Source organism: Phytophthora sojae, assembly GCF_000149755.1.
Source record: "Phytophthora sojae unplaced genomic scaffold PHYSOscaffold_16, whole genome shotgun sequence".
NCBI classification, from domain to species: Eukaryota; Oomycota; class Peronosporomycetes; order Peronosporales; family Peronosporaceae; genus Phytophthora; species Phytophthora sojae.
In genome coordinates, this window is record NW_009258130.1 from 784,633 (window position 1) to 791,495 (window position 6,863).

A 6,863-nucleotide genomic window follows, 5' to 3' on the forward strand; every position below is an offset into this window, starting at 1 on the left:
GTCGAGCGTGCGTTCGTCGAGCGCTGCGACGACATCTACGAGGACTCCTACTTCGTCGTCGGCAACGCGGCCGACGGAGCGACGGAACCAGTGCGGCAGGAGGTGGGCGTGTACCAAGGCTGTCCGCTCAGCCCCCTCCTGTTCATTGCCGCGCTGGTGCCGTTGCTCCGAGCATTGGAGAAGCTCGACGGAGTGGGCGTCGCGTTGGCGGACGGGGTGCGGCCATGCACCACCGCCTACGCCGACGACCTCAAGGTGTTCAGCGACAGCGCGGCCGGCATCACGCGCTGCCACGCTGTCGTTGAGCAGTTCCTGGAGTGGACGGGGCTGCAGGCCAACCCAGGCAAGTGCGCCTTCCTGGCCGTGACACGAAACGCGCGCGGCAACCCCGCCCACGACAAGGACATGAAGCTGTCGCTCCACGACGAGGAGGTCTCAAGCATCAAGCTGCACGACAGCTACCGCTACCTCGGCGTGGGCGACGGCTTCGATCACGTGCGCCACCGTCTCCAGCTAGAGCCCAAGCTACAGCAGATCAAGCGGGAGGCGGTGGCGCTGATGCAGTCGGGGTTGGCGCCGTGGCAGGTGGTGAAGGCGCTCAAGACCTACGTCTACCCCAAGGTCGAGTACGCGCTCCGCCACCTCCGACCGCTCCAGTCCCAACTGCAGGGCTTCGACCGTGTGGTAGCCAAGGGCCTGCGGCACCTGCTACGCCTGCCCCGCTCGGCAACCAACGAGGTGCTCTACGCACCAACGTCGAGCGGGGGCTTGGGGCTCCAGCCGCTGGTGGAAATGCACCGCGCGCTGCAGATCGCCCATGCGTGGCAGATGCTGCACTCGAAGGACCCAGCGATCCGGGAAGTGGCGCGCGCACAGGTGTGCCAGGTGGCCCGCAAGCGTCACCGCCTCCGCGAAGAACACTGGCGGGAGCGTGACGACGAGCTCGTGCGGTGCTTCCTCAACTCCGAGCTCGCCGCCTCGCCCCACGCGGAGGCGCTGCGCCGCCACGGCGACATCGGGTCACTGTGGTCCGACGTGCAGCGGTGGCTGCGCATCTACCACCTCAGCCTGGTGGTGCAGGACGACCGCAACGGCCTGGACCCGCTCGGCCTCCGCGTGCCGCACCACGCCAAGTGGCTCGACCACAAGAGCGTGTTGCGGCACGTCAAGTTGCACCTCAAGATCCGCCACCAGACCCGGTGGAAGGGTCTGGCGGACCAGGGCAAGACGGTGCGGGCCCACGGCGGTGTCGGTGCCAAGTTCGTGTCGACTGGGGCGGGCCTGTCGGACGACGACTACCGCTTCGGCGTGAAGGCCCGCCTCAACCAGATCGACACGAACGCCGTGCTCAAGCGCAAGCGGCTGCGGTCGCACAAGACCTGCAGGGACCCGACCTGCCCCTCGGCCGAGACGCTGGCCCATGTCCTCAACCATTGCGAGTCCAACATGGACGCAATCCGCCAGCGTCATGACGACGCCTTGGAGCAGATCGGGTCCAAGATCCGCAACGCGCTCAAGCGCGGCAAGTCGACCGCGGAGCTGCGCCTGAACCAGACGGTACCCGAGTACACGGGCGCAGCTCTGCGGCCAGACATCGTACTGCGGAACGTGGCCGCCAAGAAGATGGTGATCGCCGACTTGGCGGTCACGTTCGAAGAGCACGCGACCGGCGCCCGCCACTCCTCGCTGCAGCTCAGCCACGACCACAAGACACTCAAGTACCAACCGATCGTGGCGGAGCTGCAGCTCAAGGGGTGGCAGGTGCAGACCGCGGCGATCGTGTACGGGTCGCTGGGCTCGGTGCAGCCCAGCAACTTCAACACCTACACGGAGAAGTTGAAGCTGCACAAGCGCGAGGCTCGACAGCTGGACCTTCAGCTGTCGAGCCACTGCATCCGCGCCAGCCACCGCATCTGGGGCTGGCACTGCCGGCGCCACCGCGAAGGACAACGGAGCGGCAACGCCTCGCGAGCGCCGCGTGGGTCTGGGGGGGCCCCGCGGCGCACATCGCAGGCTCGGGCACGGCGGTAAGCTGGTCATTTGACCAACAGGGCACTACCCAGGTAGGGAACCGCCCTTCAAAAACCCAGGAAGACACAAACACCCTCCCTTTAGTGACATGCATATTTTAGCCTACATTTCAGTTACGGAGAGGTTACTAACTGGTAAACACGAACACACATTCTGTTCTAATCAGTGTGAAAACTGGTTTCCCTGCTTTTGGTGGGGTCTTTTTCACATTTATTTTTGGAACTGCTGCTTTCGGTTAGCTTGCTAGCCGATCGCGGTACGGTCTCCGGGGGCTTTCACCCATCCCTCGTGAGGCCAACTACTACTTGATCTTTTCTATCCTCTTCCTTCTTCTGCCTACGGGCCGGCCCTTCACCACCGCATCGGCGCATGCGCTTCTGGTGGCCGGACTGGCAGCCCCGGGAGCGCTCGCCGTCCACCGACAGCGAGTGCTCCACGGCCAGCCACTCCAGCCTCGCCAGCGACGCGTCTTTCTATAGCGCGGCCAGCGACGGGGCTGGGGCGGCTGAGCTGGCGGACGTCCGGGCGGGGGCGGATCCGCTAGGGCTTCGGTTACGCACTGGGGATCCGCCCGCCCCCGTTTTGGGCTCGGCCGGAGCCGAAAATGGCCCCGGCGACCCTCCACGCGCGGCGCCGCTGCTCGGCACCGGCGAGGAGTTGGCCGGCGCAACTTCGGGCACGGGTCCGCGACCCGCTGCGCCCATTGAGCCCATTGCGGGACCCCGGGCCGGGCCCTCTGGCGGCCAAGCCAAGGCCCGGTCCGCCGCTTCAACCTCGCGTCGCTTCGCGGCGACGGCGAGCGGACGCGGGCCCGCGGACCGTCCGCCGGGCGGGACCGGGCCCCGACCACCTGGCCTCACTATGCCAGGACCCCGGGCCTCTCGTGCGCCGCGCGGCACGGAGTACACGGCCGAAGAACACGGCCTCGAGGACGCGGCGCTTCGGCGAGGCGCGCGGAGCGACGGCTCCTGCGCAGCCCCCACGCCTGCTACGGACCCCCACGCGCGTCGTTTGGCTGCCCAAGACCCCGCCGCCGCCGCTCGCGCTTCGGCGAGGCGCGCGGAGCGACGGCTCCTGCTCAGCCCCCACGCCTGCTACGGACCCCCACGCGCGCCGGTTGGCTGCTCAAGACCCTCCGCCAGCCCCTCCAGCGCGCAGCGCCGCCGAAGAACCCCCCAGTGAGTTGGCAGGACCCGGCAGGGCGGCCGGCAGGCTGTCCGATCCGGTAGCGCCCGGGGCGGCGCTCGCTGCGGCGACTGCGCGGGCCCTGGCGGCACGACGCCGCCGCCAGCAGCCCCCAAGACCCCGCGGATGATGCTGGCCGTCCCGCCGGGGCGGCCGGCAGGCTGCCCGCCGGTGGAGCGGATCCGGCCGCCGCTGCGTGCGGCTGGCCACGGCCCTAGCGAGCTCCATGACGACGACGGCGACGACGCGGACGGCCAAGACGACCGCCGCCAAGCCCCGCCCGGACCCTGCGAATGTGTTGTCCCGACCCGGCAGAGCGGGCGGCATGCTCGCCGAGGGTGGAGCCCAGGCGCCCCCAGCACCAAGCCCAGCTGCGGTTGCCGTTGCCGCCGAGGTAGGAGCAGCCAACAAGAAGAAGCGCGGGACCGGGATTGAACCAGTGACCCTTCGAGCTGCAATCGAACGCTCTACCACTGAGCTACCCGCGCGTCGAACCATACCTACCCCGCCCACCATTTCAAAAATCGCGTTTTTACACACACACAAGCACAAAACGCACCTGCGCACACCACGCTCGCGGCACCGCACCCATCGCACACCTCTCCGTCCATGCCGCATCTTCAAACACACTCTACCTACCGTCATACACCCACCCACCCACCCACCCGACCAGGCCCCGACTTCGCCGCGCCAGCACAGCGTTGTTCGCGCAAACCCCGCATGATCAAGTGCGCTGTCTGCCTCCTGACGCCTTGAACGCGTCGACCGCATCGACGAGTCACCCGAAATACATACCACTTTGCACGCTGCCCAACATTAACAGTTTCAGGTCAGTATGAAGGCTCGGTCTTGACAAACAAAGCCTGCTATCGAGTAGTGATTGGGCAGCGGATGAGACGGCATGTGGTTGTCGGTGGAAAGCGAGCAAAAGGCGGCAAAGAGCGCCCGCCGTGTAGGAGAAGTGAGAAGAAAGCGAGGCCAACAAGAAGAAGCGCGGGACCGGGATTGAACCAGTGACCCTTCGAGCTGCAATCGAACGCTCTACCACTGAGCTACCCGCGCGTCGAACCATACCTACCCCGCCCACCATTTCAAAAATCGCGTTTTTACACACACACAAGCACAAAACGCACCTGCGCACACCACGCTCGCGGCACCGCACCCATCGCACGCCTCTCCGTCCATGCCGCATCTTCAAACACACTCTACCTACCGTCATACACCCACCCACCCACCCACCCGACCAGGCCCCGACTTCGCCGCGCCAGCACAGCGTTGTTCGCGCAAACCCCGCATGATCAAGTGCGCTGTCTGCCTCCTGACGCCTTGAATGCGTCGACCGCATCGACGAGTCACCCGAAATACATACCACTTTGCACGCTGCCCAACATTAACAGTTTCAGGTCAGTATGAAGGCTCGGTCTTGACAAACAAAGCCTGCTATCGAGTAGTGATTGGGCAGCGGATGAGACGGCATGTGGTTGTCGGTGGAAAGCGAGCAAAAGGCGGCAAAGAGCGCCCGCCGTGTAGGAGAAGTGAGAAGAAAGCGAGGCCAACAAGAAGAAGCGCGGGACCGGGATTGAACCAGTGACCCTTCGAGCTGCAATCGAACGCTCTACCACTGAGCTACCCGCGCGTCGAACCATACCTACCCCGCCCACCATTTCAAAAATCGCGTTTTTACACACACACAAGCACAAAACGCACCTGCGCACACCACGCTCGCGGCACCGCACCCATCGCACGCCTCTCCGTCCATGCCGCATCTTCAAACACACTCTACCTACCGTCATACACCCACCCACCCACCCACCCGACCAGGCCCCGACTTCGCCGCGCCAGCACAGCGTTGTTCGCGCAAACCCCGCATGACCAAGTGCGCTGTCTGCCTCCTGACGCCTTGAATGCGTCGACCGCATCGACGAGTCACCCGAAATACATACCACTTTGCACGCTGCCCAACATTAACAGTTTCAGGTCAGTATGAAGGCTCGGTCTTGACAAACAAAGCCTGCTATCGAGTAGTGATTGGGCAGCGGATGAGACGGCATGTGGTTGTCGGTGGAAAGCGAGCAAAAGGCGGCAAAGAGCGCCCGCCGTGTAGGAGAAGTGAGAAGAAAGCGAGGCCAACAAGAAGAAGCGCGGGACCGGGATTGAACCAGTGACCCTTCGAGCTGCAATCGAACGCTCTACCACTGAGCTACCCGCGCGTCGAACCATACCTACCCCGCCCACCATTTCAAAAATCGCGTTTTTACACACACACAAGCACAAAACGCACCTGCGCACACCACGCTCGCGGCACCGCACCCATCGCACGCCTCTCCGTCCATGCCGCATCTTCAAACACACTCTACCTACCGTCATACACCCACCCACCCACCCACCCGACCAGGCCCCGACTTCGCCGCGCCAGCACAGCGTTGTTCGCGCAAACCCCGCATGATCAAGTGCGCTGTCTGCCTCCTGACGCCTTGAATGCGTCGACCGCATCGACGAGTCACCCGAAATACATACCACTTTGCACGCTGCCCAACATTAACAGTTTCAGGTCAGTATGAAGGCTCGGTCTTGACAAACAAAGCCTGCTATCGAGTAGTGATTGGGCAGCGGATGAGACGGCATGTGGTTGTCGGTGGAAAGCGAGCAAAAGGCGGCAAAGAGCGCCCGCCGTGTAGGAGAAGTGAGAAGAAAGCGAGGCCAACAAGAAGAAGCGCGGGACCGGGATTGAACCAGTGACCCTTCGAGCTGCAATCGAACGCTCTACCACTGAGCTACCCGCGCGTCGAACCATACCTACCCCGCCCACCATTTCAAAAATCGCGTTTTTACACACACACAAGCACAAAACGCACCTGCGCACACCACGCTCGCGGCACCGCACCCATCGCACGCCTCTCCGTCCATGCCGCATCTTCAAACACACTCTACCTACCGTCATACACCCACCCACCCACCCACCCGACCAGGCCCCGACTTCGCCGCGCCAGCACAGCGTTGTTCGCGCAAACCCCGCATGATCAAGTGCGCTGTCTGCCTCCTGACGCCTTGAACGCGTCGACCGCATCGACGAGTCACCCGAAATACATACCACTTTGCACGCTGCCCAACATTAACAGTTTCAGGTCAGTATGAAGGCTCGGTCTTGACAAACAAAGCCTGCTATCGAGTAGTGATTGGGCAGCGGATGAGACGGCATGTGGTTGTCGGTGGAAAGCGAGCAAAAGGCGGCAAAGAGCGCCCGCCGTGTAGGAGAAGTGAGAAGAAAGCGAGGCCAACAAGAAGAAGCGCGGGACCGGGATTGAACCAGTGACCCTTCGAGCTGCAATCGAACGCTCTACCACTGAGCTACCCGCGCGTCGAACCATACCTACCCCGCCCACCATTTCAAAAATCGCGTTTTTACACACACACAAGCACAAAACGCACCTGCGCACACCACGCTCGCGGCACCGCACCCATCGCACACCTCTCCGTCCATGCCGCATCTTCAAACACACTCTACCTACCGTCATACACCCACCCACCCACCCACCCGACCAGGCCCCGACTTCGCCGCGCCAGCACAGCGTTGTTCGCGCAAACCCCGCATGATCAAGTGCGCTGTCTGCCTCCTGACGCCTGAACGCGTCGACCGCATCGACGAG

The 6,863-nt window shown here is 63.7% G+C and overlaps 6 non-coding genes across 6 annotated transcripts; all 6 read right to left on the reverse strand.

Moving 5' to 3' along the window:
- Positions 1-3,632: 3,632 nt before the first annotated feature.
- On the reverse strand, positions 3,633-3,704 carry PHYSODRAFT_t1562. Its single transcript has one exon. It is a non-coding gene; the product is annotated as a tRNA-Cys (tRNA).
- Positions 3,705-4,206: 502 nt separating this feature from the next.
- PHYSODRAFT_t1561 lies at positions 4,207-4,278 on the reverse strand. The gene has a single exon. It is a non-coding gene; the product is annotated as a tRNA-Cys (tRNA).
- Positions 4,279-4,780: 502 nt separating this feature from the next.
- PHYSODRAFT_t1560 lies at positions 4,781-4,852 on the reverse strand. Its single transcript has one exon. It is a non-coding gene; the product is annotated as a tRNA-Cys (tRNA).
- Positions 4,853-5,354: 502 nt separating this feature from the next.
- Positions 5,355-5,426, reverse strand: PHYSODRAFT_t1559. Its single transcript has one exon. It is a non-coding gene; the product is annotated as a tRNA-Cys (tRNA).
- A 502-nt stretch (positions 5,427-5,928) lies between these two features.
- Positions 5,929-6,000, reverse strand: PHYSODRAFT_t1558. Its single transcript has one exon. It is a non-coding gene; the product is annotated as a tRNA-Cys (tRNA).
- A 502-nt stretch (positions 6,001-6,502) lies between these two features.
- Positions 6,503-6,574, reverse strand: PHYSODRAFT_t1557. Its single transcript has one exon. It is a non-coding gene; the product is annotated as a tRNA-Cys (tRNA).
- Positions 6,575-6,863: the final 289 nt, after the last annotated feature.